The sequence below is a fragment of the Bufo gargarizans genome, chromosome 5 (genome assembly GCF_014858855.1).
Source record: "Bufo gargarizans isolate SCDJY-AF-19 chromosome 5, ASM1485885v1, whole genome shotgun sequence".
Lineage (NCBI taxonomy): Eukaryota > Metazoa > Chordata > Amphibia > Anura > Bufonidae > Bufo > Bufo gargarizans.
Genome location: NC_058084.1, coordinates 223,703,520 through 223,726,707, shown reverse-complemented (window position 1 = coordinate 223,726,707; position 23,188 = coordinate 223,703,520).

Genomic DNA, 23,188 nt, shown 5'->3' with positions numbered 1-23,188 from the left:
GCTGTGACCATGCTTCATCCTCATCCTCGTCCACCTCCTCCTCATCCTCGTCCTCCAGTAGTGGGCCCTGGCTGGCCACATTTGTACCTGGCCTCTGCTGTTGCAAAAAACCTCCCTCTGAGTCACTTCGAAGAGACTGGCCTGAAAGTGCTAAAAATTACCCCTCTTCTTCCTCCTCCTCCTCCTCCTCCTGGGCCACCTCCTCTTTCATCATCGCCCTAAGTGTTTTCTCAAGGAGACATAGAAGTGGTATTGTAACGCTTATAACGGCGTCATCGCCACTGGCCATGTTGGTGGAGTACTCGAAACAGCGCAACAGGGCACACAGGTCTCGCATGGAGGCCCAGTCATTGGTGGTGAAGTGGTGCTGTTCCGTAGTGCGACTGACCCGTGCGTGCTGCAGCTGAAACTCCACTATGGCCTGCTGCTGCTCGCACAGTCTGTCCAGCATGTGCAAGGTGGAGTTCCACCTAGTGGGTACGTCGCATATGAGGCGGTGAGCGGGAAGGCCAAAGTTACGCTGTAGCGCAGACAGGCGAGCAGCAGCAGGATGTGAACGCCAGAAGCGCGAACAGACGGCCCGCACTTTATGCAGCAGCTCTGACATGTCGGGGTAGTTGTGAATAAACTTCTGCACCACCAAATTCAGCACATGCGCCAAGCAAGGGATGTGCGTCAAACCGGCTAGTCCCAGAGCTGCAACGAGATTTCGCCCATTATCGCACACCACCAGGCCGGGCTTGAGGCTCACCGGCAGCAACCACTCGTCGGTCTGTTGTTCTATACCCCGCCACAACTCCTGTGTGGTGTGGGGCCTGTCCCCCAAACATATGAGTTTCAGAATGGCCTGCTGACGTTTACCCCGGGCTGTCCTGAAGTTGGTGGTGAAGGTGTGTGGCTGACTGGATGAGCAGGTGGAAGAAGAGGAGGAGGAAGCCGAGTAGGAGGAGGTGGCAACAGGAGGCAAAGAATGTTGCCCTGCGATCCTTGGCGGCGGAAGGACGTGCGCCAAACAGCTCTCCGCCTGGGGCCCAGCTGTCACTACATTTACCCAGTGTGCAGTTAGGGAGATATAGCGTCCCTGGCCGTGCTTACTGGTCCACGTATCTGTGGTTAGGTGGACCTTGCCACAGATGGCGTTGCCCAGTGCACACTTGATTTTATCGGATACTTGGTTGTGCAGGGAAGGCACGGCTCTCTTGGAGAAGTAGTGCCGGCTGGGAACAACATACTGTGGGACAGCAAGCGACATGAGCTGTTTGAAGCTGTCTGTGTCCACCAGCCTAAATGACAGCATTTCATAGGCCAGTAGTTTAGAAATGCTGGCATTCAGGGCCAGGGATCGAGGGTGGCTAGGTGGGAATTTACGCTTTCTCTCAAATGTTTGTGAGATGGAGAGCTGAACGCTGCCATGTGACATGGTTGAGATGCTTGGTGACGGAGGTGGTGGTGGTGTTGGTGGTACATCCCCTGTTTGCTGGGCGGCAGGTGCCAACGTTCCTCCAGAGGCGGAGGAAGAGGCCGAGGCGGCAGCAGCAGAAGAGGCCGAGGCGGCAGCAGCAGAATAGGTAGCAGGGGGTGCCTGAGTGACTTCCTTGGTTTTAAGGTGTTTACTCCACTGCAGTTCATGCTTTGCATGCAGGTGCCTGGTCATGCAGGTTGTGCTAAGGTTCAGAACGTTAATGCCTCGCTTCAGGCTCTGATGGCATAGCGTGCAAACCACTCGGGTCTTGTCGTCAGCACATTGTTTGAAGAAGTGCCATGCCAGGGAACTCCTTGAAGCTGCCTTTGGGGTGCTCGGTCCCAGATGGCGGCGGTCAGTAGCAGGCGGAGTCTCTTGGCGGCGGGTGTTCTGCTTTTGCTCACTGCTCCCTCTTTTGCTACGCTGTTGGCTCGGTCTCACCACTGCCTCTTCCTCCGAACTGTGAAAGTCAGTGGCACGACCTTCATTCCATGTGGGGTCTAGGACCTCATCGTCCCCTGCATCGTCTTCCACCCAGTCTTGATCCCTGACCTCCTGTTCAGTCTGCACACTGCAGAAAGACGCAGCAGTTGGCACCTGTGTTTCATCATCATCAGAGACATGCTGAGGTGGTATTCCCATGTCCTCATCATCAGGAAACATAAGTGGTTGTGCGTCAGTGCATTCTATGTCTTCCACCGCTGGGGAAGGGCTGGGTGGATGCCCTTGGGAAACCCTGCCAGCGGAGTCTTCAAACAGCATAAGAGACTGCTGCATAACTTGAGGCTCAGACAGTTTCCCTGGTATGCATGGGGGTGATGTGACAGACTGATGGGCTTGGTTTTCAGGCGCCATCTGTGCGCTTTCTGCAGAAGACTGGGTGGGAGATAATGTGAACGTGCTGGATCCACTGTCGGCCACCCAATTGACTAATGCCTGTACCTGCTCAGGCCTTACCATCCTTAGAACGGCATTGGGCCCCACCAAATATCGCTGTAAATTATGGCGGCTACTGGGACCTGAGGTAGTTGGTACACTAGGACGTGTGGCTGTGGCAGAACGGCCACGTCCTCTCCCAGCACCAGAGGGTCCACTAACACCACCACGACCATGTCCAAATCCTTTACTAGATGTTTTCCTCATTGTTATCGTTCACCACAACAACAAAAATATAACAACTAACACTATCTGGCTATCTATTTAGGTACCGTATTACACTAATACAGGCACAGCAGTAACTACAGATTTAGCTGACTATAAATTTGAGGCCTATTCTTTAGGCGCTGGGTGACAGGTATAAGTTTACTGACAGAATTTGACTTGGAAATGCACAGTAGCGTGTGTGTGAAGTTATTCAGAATGACCCTATGTGCACCTTGAATCTGATATACCCTTTTAGGGATAAATTTAAAGTAGGCCTGATACAGCAGAAACCACTAAATTAGGAAATTGCTAAATTGGGAATTGTATTTCAACCCAGAACAAAAACTGTGCTTTGACGGACACTAAATAACTTGACCAGCCACACCAGTAACAACAGATTTAGCTGGATATAAACTTAAGGCCTAGTATTTAGGCGCTGGGTGACAGGTATACGTTTACTGACAGAATTAGACTGGGATATGGCCAAAAAAATAACCACACTATTGATGGTTAAATGCACTTGGTGTGACAGCTTGACCAACCACACTACTGAGGGTTAAATGCACTTGGTGACAGGTGCAGCTTGCCCCTGATGTAGTATATGGCCAAAAAATAAACAGACTATTGCTGCTTAAAGGGAACCTGTCACCAGGATTTTGTGTATAGAGCTGAGGACATGGGTTCCTAGATGGCCGCTAGCACATCCGCAATATCCAGTCCCCATAGCTCTGTGTGCTTTGATTGAGTTAAAAAAATTATTTGATACATATGCAAATTAACCTGAGATGAGTCCAGTCCCTGACTCATCTCACATACAGGACTCATCTCAGGTTAATTTGCATATGTATCAAATCGTTTTTTTTACACAATAAAAGCACACAGAGCTATGGGGACTGGGTATTGCGGATGTGCTAGCGGCCATCTAGCAACCCATGTCCTCAGCTCTATACACAAAATCCCAGTGACAGGTTCCCTTTAAATGCACTTAGTGTGACAGCTTCACCCTGATGTAGGATTTAGCCAAAAAACAACCACACCATTGAGGGTTAAATGCACTTGGTGACAGCTTGCCCCTGATGTAGTATATGGCCAAAAAATAACCAGACTATTGCTGGTTAACCACCTCAGGACCGCCGTACGCAGGATTGCGTCCTGCTCTTCTGGGTGGACGCATATACGCATCCTCCCGCGAGAGCCGAGATTTCCTGTGAACGCGCGCGCACAGGCACGCGCGCTCACAGGCGCGCGCGCTCACAGGAACGGAAGGTAAGCGAGTGGATCTCCAGCCTGCCAGCGGCGATCGCTCGCTGGCAGGCTGGAGATCCGAATTTTTTAACCCCTAACAGGTATATTAGACGCTGTTTTCATAACAGCGTCTAATATACCTCCTACCTGGTCCTCTGGTGGTCCCTTTTGTTAGGATCGACCACCAGAGGACTCAGGTAGGTCAGTACAGTAGCACCAAACACCACACTACACTACACCCCCCCCGTCACTTATTAACCCCTTATAAACCCCTGATCACCCATGATCACCCCATATAAACTCCCTGATCACCCCCCTGTCATTGATCACCGCCCTGTCATTGATCACCCCCCTGTCAGGCTCCGTTCAGACGTCCGTATGATTTTTACGGATCCACGGATACATGGATCGGATCCGCAAAAAGCATACGGACGTCTGAATGGAGCCTTACAGGGGGGTGATCAATGACAGGCGGGTGATCACCCATATACACTCCCTGATCACCCCCTGTCATTGATCACCCCCCTGTCATTGATCACCCCCCTGTAAGGCTCCATTCAGACGTCCGCATGATTTTTACGGATCCATGGATACATGGATCGGATCCGCAAAACACATGCAGACGTCTGAATGGAGCCTTACAGGGGGTGATCAATGACAGGCGGGTGATCACCCATATACACTCCCTGATCACCCCCCTGTCATTGATAACCCCCCTGTAAGGCTCCATTCAGACGTCCGCATGTGTTTTGTGGATCCGATCCATGTATCCATGGATCCGTAAAAATCATGCGGACGTCTGAATGGAGCCTTACAGGGGGGTGATCAATGACAGGCGGGTGATCACCCATATACACTCCCTGATCACCCCCTGTCATTGATCACCCCCCTGTCATTGATCACCCCCCTGTAAGGCTCCATTCAGACATCCGCATGATTTTTACGGATCCATGGATACATGGATCGGATCCACAAAACACATGCGGACGTCTGAATGGAGCCTTACAGGGGGGGTGATCAGTGACAGGGGGGTGATCACCCTGATCACCCCCTGTCATTGATAACCCCCCTGTAAGGCTCCATTCAGACGTCCACATGTGTTTTGTGGATCCGATCCATGTATCCATGGATCCGTAAAAAATCATGCGGATGTCTGAATGGAGCCTTACAGGGGGGGTGATCACCCTGATCACCCCCTGTCATTGATAACCCCCCTGTAAGGCTCCATTCAGACGTCCGCATGTGTTTTGTGGATCCGATCCATGTATCCATGGATCCGTAAAAAATCATGCGGATGTCTGAATGGAGCCTTACAGGAGGGGTGATCATTGACAGGGGGGTGATCACCCTGATCACCCTGATCACCCCCTGTCATTGATAACCCCCCTGTAAGGCTCCATTCAGACGTCCGCATGCGTTTTGTGGATCCGATCCATGTATCCATGGATCCGTAAAAAATCATGCGGATGTCTGAATGGAGCCTTACAGGGGGGGTGATCAGTGACAGGGGGGTGATCACCCTGATCACCCCCTGTCATTGATAACCCCCCTGTAAGGCTCCATTCAGACGTCCGCATGCGTTTTGTGGATCCGATCCATGTATCCATGGATCCGTAAAAAATCATGCGGATGTCTGAATGGAGCCTTACAGGAGGGGTGATCATTGACAGGGGGGTGATCACCCTGATCACCCTGATCACCCCCTGTCATTGATAACCCCCCTGTAAGGCTCCATTCAGACGTCCGCATGTGTTTTGTGGATCCGATCCATGTATCCATGGATCCGTAAAAATCATGCGGATGTCTGAATGGAGCCTTACAGGGGGGGTGATCAGTGACAGGGGGGTGATCAGGGAGTCTATATGGGTGATCACCCCCCTGTCATTGATCACCCCCCTGTCATTGATCACCCCCCTGTCATTGATCACCCCCCCCCCTGGTAAGGCTCCATTCAGACATTTTTTTTGGCACAAGTTAGCGGAAATTTTTTTTTTGTTTTTGTTTTTTCTTACTAAGTCTCATATTCTACTAACTTGTGTCAAAAAATAAAATCTCACATGGACGCACCATACCCCTCACGGAATCCAAATGCGTAAACATTTTTAGACATTTATATTCCAGACTTCTTCTCACGCTTTAGGGCCCCTAAAAAGCCAGGGCAGTATAAATACCCCACATGTGACCCCATTTCGGAAAGAAGACACCCCAAGGTATTCCGTGAGGGGCATATTGAGTCCATGAAAGATTGAAATTTTTGTCCTAAGTTAGCGGAAAGTGAGACTTTGTGAGAAAAAAAAAAAAAAAAATCAATATCCGCTAACTTATGCAAAAAAAAAATAATTCTAGGAACTCGCCATGCCCCTCATTGAATACCTTGGGGTGTCTTCTTTCCAAAGTGGGGTCACATGTGGGGTATTTATACTGCCCTGGCTTTTTAGGGGCCCGAAAGTGTGAGAAGAAGTCTGGGATCCAAATGTCTAAAAATGCCCTTCCTAAAAGGAATTTGGGCCCCTTTGCGCATCTAGGCTGCAAAAAAGTGTCACACATGTGGTATCGCCGTACTCAGGAGAAGTTGGGGAATGTGTTTTGGGGTGTCATTTTACATATACCCATGCTGGGTGAGAAAAATATCTTGGTCAAATGCCAACTTTGTATAAAAAAATGGGAAAAGTTGTCTTTTGCCAAGATATTTCTCTCACCCAGCATGGGTATATGTAAAATGACCCCCCAAAACACATTACCCGACTTCTCCTGAGTACGGCGATACCACATGTGTGACACTTTTTTGCAGCCAAGGTGGGCAAAGGGGCACCTTTCGGATTTCGCAGGCCATTTTTTACACATTTTGATTGCAAGGTACTTCTTACACATTTGGGCCCCTAAATTGCCAGGGCAGTATAACTACGCCACAAGTGACCCCATTTTGGAAAGAAGACACCCCAAGGTATTCCGTGAGGGGCACGGCGAGTTCCTAGAATTTTTTATTTTTTGTCACAAGTTAGCGGAAAATGATGATTTTTCTTTTTTTTTCTTTTTTCCTTACAAAGTCTCATATTCCACTAACTTGCGACAAAAAAAAAAAAAAAATTCTAGGAACTCGCCATGCCCCTCACGGAATACCTTGGGGTGTCTTCTTTCCAAAATGGGGTCACTTGTGGGGTAGTTATACTGCCCTGGCAATTTAGGGGCCCAAATGTGTGAGAAGAACTTTGCAATCAAAATGTGTAAAAAATGCCCTGCAAAATCCGAAAGGTGCACTTTGGAATATGTGCCCCTTTGCCCACCTTGGCAGCAAAAAAGTGTGACACATCTGGTATCGCCATACTCAGGAGAAGTTGGGCAATGTGTTTTGGGGTGTCATTTTACATATACCCATGCTGGGTGAGAAAAATATCTTGGTCAAATGCCAACTTTGTATAAAAAAAGGGGAAAAGTTGTCTTTTGCCAAGATATTTCTCTCACCCAGCATGGGTATATGTAAAATGACACCACAAAACACATTCCCCAACTTCTCCTGAGTACGGCGATACCAGATGTGTGACACTTTTTTGATGCCAAGGTGGGCAAAGGGGCACATATTCCAAAGTGCACCTTTCGGATTTCACCGGTCATTTTTTACAGATTTTGATTGCAAAGTACTTCTCACACATTTGGGCCCCTAAATTGCCAGGGCAGTATAACTACGCCACAAGTGACCCCATTTTGGAAAGAAGACACCCCAAGGTATTCCGTGAGGGGCATGGCGAGTTCCTAGAATTTTTTTTTTTTTGTCGCAAGTTAGTGGAATATGAGACTTTGTAAGGAAAAAAGAGAAAAAAAAAAAATCATCATTTTCCGCTAACTTGTGACAAAAAATAAAAAATTCTAGGAACTCGCCATGCCCCTCACGGAATACCTTGGGGTGTCTTCTTTCCAAAATGGGGTCACTTGTGGCGTAGTTATACTGCCCTGGCAATTTAGGGGCCCAAATGTGTGAGAAGTACCTTGCAATCAAAATGTGTAAAAAATGGCCTGCAAAATCTGAAAGGTGCACTTTGGAATATGTGCCCCTTTGCCCACCTTGGCAGCAAAAAAGTGTGACACATCTGGTATCGCCGTACTCAGGAGAAGTTGGGGAATGTGTTTTGGGGTGTCATTTTACATATACCCATGCTGGATGAGAGAAATATCTTGGCAAAAGACAACTTTTCCCATTTTTTTATACAAAGTTGGCATTTGACCAAGATATTTTTCTCACCTAGCATGGGTATATGTAAAATGACACCCCAAAACACATTCCCCAACTTCTCCTGAGTACGGCGATACCAGATGTGTCACACTTTTTTGCTGCCAAGGTGGGCAAAGGGGCACATATTCCAAAGTGCACCTTTTGGATTTCACCGGTCATTTTTTACACATTTTGATTGCAAAGTTCTTCTCACACATTTGGGCCCCTAAATTGCCAGGGCAGTATAACTACCCCACAAGTGACCCCATTTTGGAAAGAAGACACCCCAAGGTATTCTGTGAGGGGCATGGTGAGTTCCTAGAATTTTTTATTTTTTGTCGCAAGTTAGTGGAATATGAGACTTTGTAAGAAAAAATAAAAAAAATAAAATCATCATCATTTTCCGCTAACTTGTGACAAAAAATAAAAAGTTCTATGAACTCACTATGCCCATCAGCGAATACCTTAGGGTGTCTACTTTCCGAAATGGGGTCATTTGTGGGGGTTTTCTACTGTTTGGGCATTGTAGAACCTCAGGAATCATGACAGGTGCTCAGAAAGTCAGAGCTGTTTCAAAAAGCGGAAATTCACATTTTTGTACCATAGTTTGTAAATGCTATAACTTTTACCCAAACCATTTTTTTTTTTTGCCCAAACATTTTTTTTATATTTAAAAATATATATATGGATGTCGTTTTTTTTGCAAAATTTTACAGCTGAAAGTGAAAAATGTCATTTTTTTGCTAAAAAATCGTTACATTTTGATTAATAACAAAAAAAAGTAAAAATGTCAGCAGCAATAAAATACCACCAAATGAAAGCTCCATTATTGAGAAGAAAAGGAGGTAAAATTCATTTGGGTGTTAAGTTGCATGACCGAGCGATAAACGGTGAAAGGAGTGTAGTGCCGAAGTGTAAAAAGTGCTCTGGTCATGAAGGGGGTTTCACCTAGCGGGGCTGAAGTGGTTAAATGCACTTGGTGTGACAGCTTCACCCTGATGTAGGATTTAGCCAAAAAACAACCACACCATTGAGGGTTGAATGCACTTGGCGGCAGCTTGTGCTGGCGCACCACAAGACACAAAATGGCCGCCGATCACCCCAGAAAAAAGTGACTGAAAAACGCTCTGGGCAGCCTAAAAACAGTGAGCAATTCAATAGCAGCAGTTCAATCATCCACAGCTGCAGATCGATCTCTGAATGAAGTCTTTTGGAGGAGTTAATCACTGCCTAATCTCGCCCTACTGTCGCAGCTGCAACCTCTCCCTACGCTAATCAGAGCAGAGTGACGGGCGGCGCTATGTGACTCCAGTTTAAATAGAGGCTGGGTCACATGCTGCACTGGCCAATCACAGCCATGCCAATAGTAGGCATGGCTGTGACGGCCTCTTGGGGCAAGTAGTATGACGCTTGTTGATTGGCTGCTTTGCAGCCTTTCAAAAAGCACCAAGAAAGCGACGAACACCGAACCCGAACCCGGACTTTTACGAAAATGTCTGGGTTCGGGTCCGTGTCACGGACACCCCAAAATTCGATACGAACCCAAACTATACAGTTCGGTTTCGCTCATCCCTAATTGTCAGGTGACATTTTTCAAATTTTGCTGGATAGAAACCCCTGTTCTGCATAGTTGACAGGGAATAAAATTTAATAAATTCTTCAGTAATTAATGTGCGCCACATCCTTTCATTCAATGCTTAACACCTTAAGGACTGAGCTCATTTTCACCTTAGGGACCAGGCCATTTTTGGCAAATCTGACCAGTGTCACTTTATGTGGTGATAACTTTAAAACGCTTTGACTTATCCAGGCCATTCTGAGATTCTTTTTTCGTCACATATTGTACTTCATGACACTGGTAAAACGAAGTAAAAAAAATATGTATTTATAAAAAAATACAAAATTTACCAAAAAATTTGTAAAAAATAATACCTCCAAACATAGTTATTACTTTACATTCCCCATATGTCTACTTCATGTTTGGATCATTTTGGGAATTATATTGTATATTTTGGGGATGTTACAAGGCTTAGTTTGGAAGCAAATGTTGAAATTGTTCTGAACTTTTCAAAAACCCAATTTTTAGGGACCAGTTCAGGTCTGAAGTCACTTTGTGAGGCTTATATAATAGAAACGACCCAAAAATGACCCCATTCTAGAAACTACACCCCTCAAGGTATTCAAAACTGATTTTACAAACTTTGTTAACTCTTTAGGTGTTCCACAAGAATTAATGGAAAATAGAGATACAATTTAAAAATTTCACTTTTTTGGCAAATTTTCCATTTTACAATTTTTTTACAGTTACAGAGCAAGGGTTAACAGCCAATCAAAACTCATTATTTATGGCCCTGATTCTGTAGTTTGCAGAAACACCCCATATGTGGTCGCAAACTGCTGTACGGGCACACGGCAGGGCGCAGAAGGAAAGGAATGCCATACGGTTTTTGGAAGGCAGATTTTGCTAGACAGTTTTTTTGGACACCATGTCCCATTTGAAGGTCCCCTGATGCACCCCTAGAGTAGAAACTCCAAAAAGTGACCCCATTTTGGAAACTACGGGATAGGGTGGAAGTTTTGTTGGTACTAGTTTAGGGTACATATGATTTTTGTTTGCTCTATATTACACTTTTTGTGAGGCAAGGTAACAAGAAATAGCTTTTTTGGCACCGTTCCTTTTGGTTATTTACAACATTGATCTGACAGGTTAGATCATGTGGTATTTTTATAGAGCAGGTTGTCACAATACAATTGTATACAATTTGTTTATTTATGTAAGTTTTACACAATGATTTCATTTTTGAAACAAAAAAAATATGTTTTAGTGTCTCCATAGTCTGAGAGCCATAGTTTTTTAAGTTTTTGGGCAATTATCTAAAGAAGGGTCTCATTTTTTTATTGGCACTATTTTGGGGTGCATATGACTTTTTGATCACTTGCTTATACACTTTTTGTGACATAAGATGACAAAAAAAGTCTTTTTTTACATTGTTTTTATGTTTATTTTTTACGGTGTTCCTCTGAGGGGTTATGTCATGTGATATTTTTATAGAGCCGGTCGATACGGACGCGACGATACCTAATATGTATACTTCTTTTTTTATTTATGGAAGTTTTACACAATGATTTCATTTTTGAAACAAAAAAAATCATGTTTTAGTGTTTCTATAGTCTAAGAGCCATAGTTTTTTCAGTTTTTGGGAGATTATCTTTGGTAGGATATGATTTTTGCGGGATGAGATGACGGTTTGATTGGCGCTATTTTGGGGTGCATATGACTTTTTCATCGCTTGCTATTACACTTTTTGTGATGTAAGGTGACAAAACATTGTTTATTTAGCACATTATATATATTTTTTTTCTTTTTTTCGGTGTTCATCTGAGGGATTAGCTCATGTGATATTATTATAGTGCTGGTCGATACAGACACGGCAATACCTAATATGTATACTTTTTTTATTTATGTAAGTTTTTCACAATAATATCATTTTTGAAACAAAAAAAATCATGTTATAGTGTCCCCATAGTTTTTTTTATTTTTTGGGCCATTGTCTCATGTAGGGGCTCATTTTTTGAGGGATGAGGTGACGGTTTGATTGGTACTATTTTGATGTACATGCAACTTTTTTGATCACTTTTATTACCTTTTTTGGGAAGTAAGGTGGGCAAAATTTCTATTTCCTGATAGTTTTTATGTTTTTATTTTTATGGCGTTCACCGTGCAGGGAAAGTAACATGACCGTTTTATAGATCAGGTCGTTACGGACGCGTCAATACTTAATATGTGTAGTGTACTTTTTTTTTTTATTATTCAGGGATAAATGTGTTTTTATTATCTTTACTTTTTTCACTTTTTTTTACATTTTATGGACCCAGATCCACTTGGTTCTTGAAGATCCAGTGGGTCTGATGTCTGTATAATACAGTACAATACACCATATAGTGTATTGTCCTGTATTTTACTTACACTGTCTTAACAGATCTATGCCTTTAGCATAGATCTGTTCAGCACCATGGACAGCAGGATGCCTGAGAAGACATCCTATTGCCATGGGAACCTTCCCCGTCTGCCACAACTGAGCAGACAGGGAAAGGGAAGGAGAGGAGCTCCCTGTGTGCTGACACTCTAGTATAAACCACTGACCACCAATGAATATTCAGGGCGAGGCGGGCGGGGGATCACGATCCCGCCTGCCGCACCTGCCACCTTCCGCAACTCCCGCAAGCCCGCACCGCCCGTAACCCGCCGCCCCCTGCACCCCGCCGACGTATAATCATTCAGGGGTGCAGGGGGGTTAAAAAAATGTACTTTGGCCATTTTAAAGTTTCTGATCCCTGCGGTGACCACAGGGATCAGAAGCTACAGAAAGCGCTGCAAACCACAGGTCTGAATTGACCTGCGGTTTGCAGCGATTGCCCCTCGGCATTTACCCTGGGTGCCTGGCTGTGTGTAACAGCCGGCACTCAGCGCTGTCACCATATCTGCAGACATGGTGACAGTTTAATGCCAGGACGAGTATACTCATCCTGGAGCGCTAAGTATCAGTGCTCCAGGACGAGTATACTCGTCCTAGAATCTTAACGTGTTAAACTTTAAAAAGTTGTCACACTTTTTAAATTTGAAAAAATTCATGCTCCCTTGGATGTGGTCTCGCTTTCTCACGCTCCCTCTCCGGCGTGGAACCCTGATTCCCCGCCACCCGTGATCAACATGGTAGGTGCAGAAAAGAACATTGAAAGTTGATAGAGCAGATATTAAATTGGATCGTGAACATCACAGGGACGTGCGACATGGTGGGGCAGTAAATTTGCACACGCCTACACGAACTGACTGACAGGGGTCAGCCCCTGCAACTTCTGGGTCTCCAAATTGGGCACATGGCCTGAGCTTGCCCTTTACCCCTTGGAGGTGCTGGCCTGCCCTGCAGCCAGTGTATTGTCTGAACGTGTGTTTAGCACGACTGCAGGGGGCTATCACAGGTTATATTTCCCAATGTTTTGGGGTGTACCCTAATTTAAAAAAATTCTAATAAATTTAAAACCAAAAAGCATTGTAGGCTACCTCCTCCTCCTCCACCGCTGCTTCCACCTACACCGCCACATCCACCGCCTCCTCAACCTCCTACTGCATATGGACCTCGTCCTCCTAGATCAAGATTTTATTTTTTACATATTTTATGTTATTTTATAGTCATTTCCCTATCCACATTTGTTTGCAGAGCACTTGCCATGCTCTAAACCACATTTTTATGCCATTTGCAGCCCTCTAGCCCTTTCCATGACATTTTTACAGCCATTTTAGTGCTCAAAAGTTCGGGTCCCTATTGACTTCAATGGGGTTCGGGGTAAATTTCGGGTCAAGTTCGGGTCCTGAACTCGAACTTTTTTCAGAAGTTCTGCCGAACCCGTCGAACCCGAACATCCAGGTGTCCGCTCAACTCTAATATTGAGTTTTTGACTGTTAAACCTTGATGTGTTACAGGAAAAAATGATTACAATGGAAAATCTGCCAAAAATTTGAAATTTTGAAATTTTATCTCCATTTTCCTTTAATTCTTGTGAAACAACTAAATGGTTAACAACGTTAGCAAAGTCTTGAATAACTTGAGGGTGTACTTTCTAAAATAGGGACATTTATTGGTGGCTTTTGCTATGTAAGCCCCACAAAGTGACTTCACAACTGAACTGGTCTTTAAAAAGTGGGATTTGGAAATTTTCTTAAATAGTTTAAGAATTGCTTCTAAAATTCTAAACCTTCTAATGGTCTAAAAAAATAAAAATTGCATTTACAAAATTATGCCAACATAAAGTAGAAATATGGGGAATGTTAAGTAATAAATATGTTATGAGGTATCAATTTCTGTTTTAAAAGTAGAGAAATTTAAATTTAGAAAATTGCAAATCTTTCCACATTTTTGGTAAATTTAGGATATTTTTATAAATAAGGGTGAAATATGTTGACTCAAATTTATGACTGTCATGAAGTACAATGTGTCATGAGAAAACATTCTCAGAATCGTTTGGATAAGTGAAAGTGTTCCAAAGTTATTATCACATAAAGTGACACATGTCAGATTTGCAAAAAATGGCCTGGGTAGGAGGGCAAAAACTGGCCCTAGGTAGAAAGGGTTAAGGGCCTTTTATTAATGTTGATAATTGCCTGAGTGATTGTATGAATGAAAATTTGCAACCATTGCCCAGTGTAAACATACCTAGCAATTGAATGACGTACAATATTTGCTTGTTTGTCCTCTTTTTATGCTGACATAAAAATCATTGTGTCAGCACATCCACTTGTGGGAACAGGCATCTGTATGTCACTTGTAATAGAGAGGGAAACCAAACAATTGTATCTATGAAACCAAACTCATGAATTTCAAATAAAATAAATGCTATAAACAAATACCAATTGACTTGCTATATTGCCGATTGGCACTTGCAACAATTTATCTGTTTTGTAAAAGGACCCTTTATCTTCTATACTAATTTAGCTCCTCTGTTTATTCATATTTTACTATACTTATATATGCTGCCTGTAACTATTCCCATTTACATTTGCTTTGATTTATGCACTTAACTCATGACAAATTGTTCTTACCCTTAGGCCTCATGCACATGACTGCTGTTTCGGTCCGCATCCGAGCCGCAGTTTTTGCAGCTTGGATGCGGACCCATTCACTTCAATGGGGCCGCAAAAGATGCGGACAGCACTCAGTGTGCTGATCACATTCGTTGCTACGTTCCGTGGTCTACAAAAAAAATAACCTGTCCTATTCTTGTCCATTTTGCGGACAAAGATAGGCAGTTATATCAATGGCTGTGCTTGCTGTTCCGCAAACTGCGGAACGCACAACGACGCCATCTGTGTTTTGCAGATCTGCAATTTGTGGACCGCAAAACACACAATAGTCGTGTGCATCAGGCCTTAATCTGTTTTCAGCAATTTTTGTTTTGTTTTTTAAGCTCCACATTTCAAAAGCCATTTCAAAGCTTTTTTGCTTTTTTATTGACATAGCCACATGAGAGCTTATTTTATGTGGGGAAAGTTGGATATTTAATGGCACTAGGTAAACTGTATAACTTTAAAAAAGAAATATCTTTTGGGATGACAGTGTCACAAAACAACATTTTCGCTTTTGTGGTGTTCACTGTGTGGTGATAATGACATTTTAACTCTATTCTGTGGGTCAATACAATTATGGAAATACCAAATTTTATTTTTTGTTATGTTTTACAAATTTTAAAAAATACTACTTTTTTTTTAAAGAATTTGTTGTGTAGGCATACTCTGATACCCATAACTTTCTTATTTTTCTGTGTGACAGATGATTTTTTTGCCAGTGAGCTATAGATTTTTTTTATACCAATTTGGGCTACATGGGACCTTTTAATAATTTTTTATTACATCTGAGTTGAAAAAAAATATAGTTGCAAAATAAGATAGGGGGCGGCACCACTCGCGGCGGCTCAGCGCACCGGGATCTAGTGCTGTACGTGGCTAAGGAGGACACACACAGACGGCGGTGCTCAGCTATGCAGATGCGATGCAAGTAGAAGGTAATGTAGAACAGAAGAAAGTAGCGGCACTCACCGGTGTGGTCAAAAAGGATTTGCAGCTTTATTTAATCCACGATAACATCAGGCAGGGGGTAGACAATTCACAGCACGCATTGATCAGCGGCGGCCGTTTCGCGCTAAATGCGCTTCATCTGGCTGAACGTCAATGCGTGCTGGTGCACGACTCCTTTTTAAATGCTGGCGTGAACCGTTGTCATAGAAACTGACAACCCAGGTCACGTCAGCATAAAGGAGGTGGCTGAGACAACATATATATTAAAACAATATAGAAACAATGCGGATGCAACATCCAAGGAATGCACACATATTGGGCAGAAAAGAACCCTACATATTTGAGATATTACAAAAACGGATTTAAATCATTTCTATCATTAAGTCCTAATTCCCCTAGGGCTTGTGTACGTAATACCCATTTGGCTTCTCTCTGCAACAAGAGGCGGTGTCTATCTCCCCCTTGGGGGGGCATGGACACAATTTCCAATCCAGAAAAAGAGATACAACTCGTATCACCATTATGAGCACTTCTAATGTGTTCTATCAGTCTGGGGCAGCCTTTGCCAGTTTTGATAGAATTGAAGTGTTCTCTTATTCGTTCAAAGAGACATCTGATAGTTTTACCGATGTAAAAACGTCCACATGTGCACAACAATAAATAAACTACGTGAGTACTACGGCAGTTAATAAAGGTACTGACTGTGTGCCGGATACCGGCAAATTCAATAATCTTTTTCTGCGAATTATTGGTGCAAAGTGAACAATTTCCACATCTGTAATTGCCTTTTGGTAGATTACTTTTAAGCCAGTTTTTCCTGCTATCTTTTTGGAGCCTGCTCCTGACAAGTTTGTCCTTGAGAGTGTGACTCCTTCTAAAGGAGACGAGGGGTCTCTGTCCTGTCAGCTCATTTAGAGTTGCGTCCCTCCTCAAAACATCCCAGTTTTTAAATATGACTGATCGGATACGGTCAGCCATAGGGCTGTATTTAAAGGAAAACGCAAATCTAGTACCTCTAGATGGATCTGCATCTTTATCTTTTTTCTGGTTCTCGCCCCTCAAGAGATAATCTTGTGAGAAATTTTCCTCCACTTTTGCCATGTCTCTATTGAGTGTGTCCTCAGGATAGCCTCTTTTCACTAGACGTTGTTTAAGGTCATTGGCCTGTTTCCGATAACCGCTGTCTTTGCTATTTATACGTCTAAGTCTAATAAATTGTCCGTATGGTACGGCTTTTTTAACACTCCCTGGGTGGAAGCTGTCGTGGTGGAGCAAGGAGTTGGTCGCCGTGGGCTTACGAAAGCCCTCCGTGACCAACTCGTCGCCTTTCACCAGGACAGCCACATCCAGGAATTCCAACTTGTCTCCTCCAAAATTCATGGTGAAAGTCATGCCCATGTCATTTTTATTCATATAATCAACAAACTGATTGCACTCATCCTCTGTGCCTTCCCAGACTATGAATATATCATCCACAAAACGTAGCTATGTCTTCAATTTAGACAGAAAAGGGTTGTTAACAGAGTAAACATATCTGTCCTCTAGTCTGGAAAGGTACATATTGGCGAAAGTGCAGGAGACGGGGGTCCCCATAGCCGTGCCCAGCTTCTGCCTAAACCACTCGTCATCAAATTGGAATATGTTGTTGGTTAAGACAAACTTGAGCGCCTCCCCTACAAACTCACAATATATAGGGCTCTTACCCAGGTTCGCCACGATGTCAAGGATCGCCTTCACATCGGCATCATGAGGGATGCGGGTGTAGAGGCTCTCCACATCGAGGGATACCAACTGGTAATTTTTCTGCCAACAGATTTCTTTCAGGGCCAATAAAAACTCATTGGTATCCCTGAGGTAGGCGGGGGCGCTACTGAGTACTGGTCTCAACAGCCAGTCCAAATATTTGGATAAAGGCTCAGTCACTGAGCCAATCCCCGCGACGATGGGACGTCCCGGGGGTGGCTCAGCGACTTGTGGATTTTCGGAAGAAAATACCATGAGGGCTTGGCTGGTGATGGCGGGACAAGTTTTTCCAACATATTTTTGGGTAAAAAACCAATCTCTACGTATTTCTTGACGAGGGATTGTAGCAGTCGCTGGGCATTCGGCAGGGGGTCCCCCCGCAACCTTTCATATACCCCGGTATCACCCAATTGTCTATGGGCTTCGTTGACATAAAATTCCCTGGACATGAGGACTATATTGCCCCCTTTGTCCGCTGGTTTCACTATTATATCTTCCTGTGAACGTAGCCATTGTAGGGCTTTTTGTTCCTCAATAGTGATGTTGGGTTGGGCGGTAGAATATATTACCGCTTTAATATCCCTCACGACTTGGTATTGGAAGATATCAATGCTACTCCCAGCGGGCATAGGTGGGCAAAAGGTGGATTTAACTCCACCAATGAAAAATTCATTGTTCTGGAATTCATATATTTTTTTTTCACTCCTCTTAACTGTGTGGATTAAATAATGAGATGATAATATAATATATTTTAACAACAGTGTAATCCTCCTGCATTACAGTGTTTAGTTAATCTGACTAACATGCTAATATCATCTGCCAGAGGCCAGGACATGGCAGGCCTGGGGCCCTTCAGTAGGCGCACGGTTGTGCTCGACACCCTGGGAATGCATTTGTGTAGTGCCGATTGGAGGACAGAGGAAGCTCCCTCGATCTGTTTAACTACTCAGATGTTTGACTATGACATCTGAGAGGTTAAACTGCTGAGAGCAGAGTTAGCTCATATCTCAGCAGTGAGAGACAGGTATCTTCTGTATAATACAGCCGGCATCCACAAGTGATGGTGCGTGCATAACTATCGAACCTGTGCCATCACCATGACATACTACTATGTTTCGGAGTGGGAACAACCATGCTGTTGTGACATAACAGGTCCATAAATATTGGGACATGGACACAATTCTAACATTTCTGGCTCTATACACCACCACAATGGATTTGAAGTGAAACAAACAAGATGTGCTTTACCTGCAGACTGTCAACTGTAATTTAAGGGTATTTACCAAATCAAGTGAACGGTGTAGGAATTACAACAGTTTGCATATGTGCCTCCCACTTGTTAATGACCAAAAGTAATGGGACAGAATAATAATCATAAATCAAACTTTCACTTTTTAATACTTGGTTGCAAATCCTTTGCAGTCAATTACAGCCTGAAGTCTGGAACGCATAGTCATCACCAGACACTGGGTTTCATCTCTGGTGATGCTCTGCCAGGCCTCTACTGCAACTGTCTCCAGTTTCTGCTTGTTCTTGGGGTATTTTCCCTTCAGTTTTGTCTTCAGCAAGTGAAATACATGCTTAAATGGATTCAGGTCCGGTGATTGACTTGGCCATTGCATAACATTTCACTTATTTTCCTTAAAAAACTCTTGGGTTGCTTTTGCAGTATGCTTTGGATCATTGTCCATCTGCACTGTGTAGCGCGGTCAAATGAGTTCTGAAGCATTTGGCTGAATATGAGCAGATAATATTGCCCGAAACACTTCAGAATTCATCCTGCTGCTTTTGTCAGCAGTCACATTCATCAATAAATACAAGAGAACCAGTTCCATTGGCAGCCATACATGCCCACGCCATGACACTACCACCACCATGCTTCACTGATGAGGTGGTATGCTTAGGATCATGAGCAGTTCCTTTCCTTCTCCATACTCTTCTCTTCCCATCACTCTGGTACAAGTTGATCTTGGTCTCATCTGTCCATAGGATGTTGTTCCAGAACTGTGAAGGGTTTTTTAGATGTCGTTTGGCAAACTCTAATCTGGCCTTCATGTTTTTGGGGCTCACCAATGGTTTACATCTTGTGGTGAACCCTCTGTATTCACTCTGGTGAAGTCCTCTTGATTGTTGACTTTGACACATATACACCTACCTCCTGGAGAGTGTTCTTTATCTGGCCAACTGTTGTGACGGGTGTTTTCTTTACCAGGGAAATAATTCTTCAGCCATCCACCACAGTTGTTTTCCGTGGTCTTCCGGGTCTTTTGGTGTTGCTGAGCTCACCGGAACGTTCCTTCTTTTTAAGAATGTTCCAAACACCGTACCTGATGGGGATAGTAAACCAGTTTGGTCAAATTCAGGCTTTAGGGTGAATTGGCTAAAATCAGTGTTGCTCCCAATTGGTCATAAAATAACCCGAAATGATGTTAACGTTAAAATACTGAAACCCACGCCATTTGAATACCTAGGTATAAAAGTTAGCTTGAGGATTCAGGAGTATCTGGGACTTAACATTCGCCCTATGCTTAAAAGGGTTAAAGAGAAAACAAGCACCTGGCAAAAACTGTTGATCCGGCAGGCGGATCGAATCGCTATAATAAAGATGGTTTTATTACCACAGATTCATTATGTCATTTCCTCCTGCCCTGTATAGATTGGCGATCACTTTTTTAACGCATTAGAAGGTGTGTTAAATGAGCTCATTTGGGGGAGAAAAATGGTTAGGTTGAAGCAAAAATATCTATGGTTGGATGAAGAAGATGGCGGTCTATCTGTTCCCTGTTTCCGAGGGTACTACTATGCATCCCAGCTTCAGGGGTTATTGACGGAGGATGATGGACTGAGACGGTTTTTGGAAGGGGAATTTGAAGGTCTCCAATATAACATTATTAGTGCTCTAGAAACGGGTATTTTAAAAATAAAGGGTAGGAATTGCCCAATTAGTAACATGATGCACTTAATATGGGTTAACGTGAAAAAATTACTTGGTATAAATTATTCATTAAGGTTTACCCCTATCTGGGGAAATTTTAATTTAAGTGAGTTTTGGAAGTTAGATGATTTTGTATTCTGGGAGAGAAATGGTATTAAGTTTGTTTCACAGATAGAGGTGGATGGAAAATTAAAGATATTAGAGGAAATGGGGCTTAGTTTAGATTTAGATAATCTTACACGATTCAGATATCTCAGATTAAAGCATGCATTTGATAAGACTGAGAATAGAAAATATTTAAATACCAAACACTCAGAATTTGCAGAATTCTGTTATCAAAGTATGGGGATTAAATTATCAATTTCACAGATATATAAAAAAATAAAGATAGGGCTAGGTGATGTGACTAAATTTAAAAGTGAGAATAAACGGGAACTAGAGGTGGAGCCTGATGTTTTAGATTGGAGATGTATTTACAAAAGTACAAAAAGGAGTACTATTTCGAGCAACTTCCGGCTGACGCAGTTTTTCATCCTCCATCGGACCTATATAACTCCCTGGGTGTTGAGTAAGATGTATAAAACTAAGGATACAAGATGTTGGAAGTGCAGAAGGGACGGTGCGTATTTTATTCATTTAATCTGGTACTGCCCCCTTATGCAGGAGTATTGGACCCAGGTTTTCCAGGATCTTGTCAGCTCAACTGAGTGTTACGCCTCACTGGAGATTACGATAGCGGTACTTGGATATATAAGAAAAATTGGGTTGGACAGACAAAGTGAAAGAAAATGAGAAAAGGGTTTAATGCTCGCCCGGGTGGTGGTGGCTAGAGGGTGGGGATCGAACAGACCTCCAAGGGTAGCAGAGTGGAAATATCTATGCGAGAGGATGGAGAGATATGATCAGGTTTGTAGGTTAAAATGAAACAGGGAAAGTTATTTCAATAGTTGGAAAGGGGGGTAATAAGGAGTGTACAAAATTAATAAATGAACAAGGGACGACTGCACCCCACTGAAAAATGGAAAATGAAAAGTGATTATGGTAGCAAACCATCCTGCTGAAACTCCCAAGACAACCGAGGGGGGGGGGGGGGGGGGATATAATGTTCTATTTTTATCTTTTTTTTTTTCTTTCTTGTAAAATGAAATGAAACAAGATAAGGTCAGAATTTTGATGTTATTGGTAATCCGCCAATATATGTGTGTGCATAGTTGTGTTTTTTCTTCCTTTTTAATGCCTATCCCTTGAGCTTTTGTATCAGTTTTTTTTTCCATATGTAATGAAAAGGAAAATAAAGATATTTAATAATAATAATAATTAAAAAAAAAGAATGTTCCAAACAGTTGTTTTGGCCACGCCTAATGTTTTTGCTATCTCTCTGATGGGTTTGTTGTGTTTTTTCAGCCTAATGATGGCTTGCTTCACTGATAGTGACAACTCTTTGGATCTTATCTTGAGAGTTGACAGCAACAGATTCCAAATGCAAACAGCACACTTGAAATGAACTCTGGACCTTTTATCTGCTCATTGTAATTGGGATAATGAGGGAATAACACAAACCTGGCCATGGAACAGCTGAGAAGCCAACTGTCCCATTACTTTTGGTTCCTTAACAAGTGGGAGGCACATATGCAAACTGTTGTAATTCCTACACCGTTCACCTGATTTGGCTGTAAATACTCTCAAATTAGAGCTGTCAGTCTGCAGTTAAAGTATATCTTGTTTGTTTCATTTCAGATCCATTGTGGTGGTGTATAGAGCCAAAAATGTTAGAATTGCATTGATGTCCCAATAATTATGGACTGACCTGACTGTATATTCTGTTTTGATGTAAGTTCTTATTGCTCCTATATCTTATTTACTGTCTTAAAATGTTTTGTTGAATCTCAACATTAAAAGGATTGTCCAAGATTTTTTTTTTTACTGATCTCTCCTCTGGATAGGTTATGAGTCTCTGATTGGTGGGGGTTGCACCCCCGACAATCAGCTGTTTAAGAAGGCAACGGCACTCCTGTGAGTTCCGCTGCCTTCTTGAAGCTTACCAAGCACAGCGCGGTACATTGTATAGCGGCTCTGCTTGGTATTGCAGCTCAGCCCCATTCACTTCTATGGGGCTGAGCTGCACCTAGGCCACGTGACACATTCCCTAGGTCGAGTGATGACACGTTAAAGCAGAGAGAACATGAGTGCCGCTGCCTTCTCGAAAAGCTGCTTAGCGGGGGTACCTGGTGTTGGTTATCATTAAAATAATCTAAGAAAACCCCTTAAAAAAACAAAAACATAAGGGCAACTGTGATTACACAGTTTAAAAGCTGTGTCATTACAATATTTGGGGTTATGGTTCTTTCAGTGATTGACAACTATCTCTGTATACAAAATCATACAGAAAAGCTGTGAATCTCTGAGTAGGATCAGAATAAGCACAGGTTTAAATGAATAAGGCCTCTTTCACATGGATGTCATGTTTTTGGCCCGGATAAGATGCGGGTGCGTCGCAGGAAAATGTGCAAAACATTTTAATGCGTTTTGCACGCACATGAGAAAAATCGGCATGTTTGGTACCCAAACCAGAACTTCTTCACAGAAGTTCGGGTTTGGGTTAGGTGTTGTGTAGATTGTATTATTTTCCCTTATAACATGGTTATACGTGAAAATAATAGCATTATTAATTCAGAATGCATAGTACAATAGGGCTGGAGGGGTTAAAAAAATATAAAATAATTTAACTCACCTCATCCACTTGTTCGTGCTGCCCCGACTTCTCTTCCGTCTTCATCTGTGAGGAAAAGAACCTGTGGTGATGTCACTGCGCTCATCACATGGTCCATCACATGATCCATCACCATGGTGACAGAGCATGTGATGGACCATGTGATGAGCGCA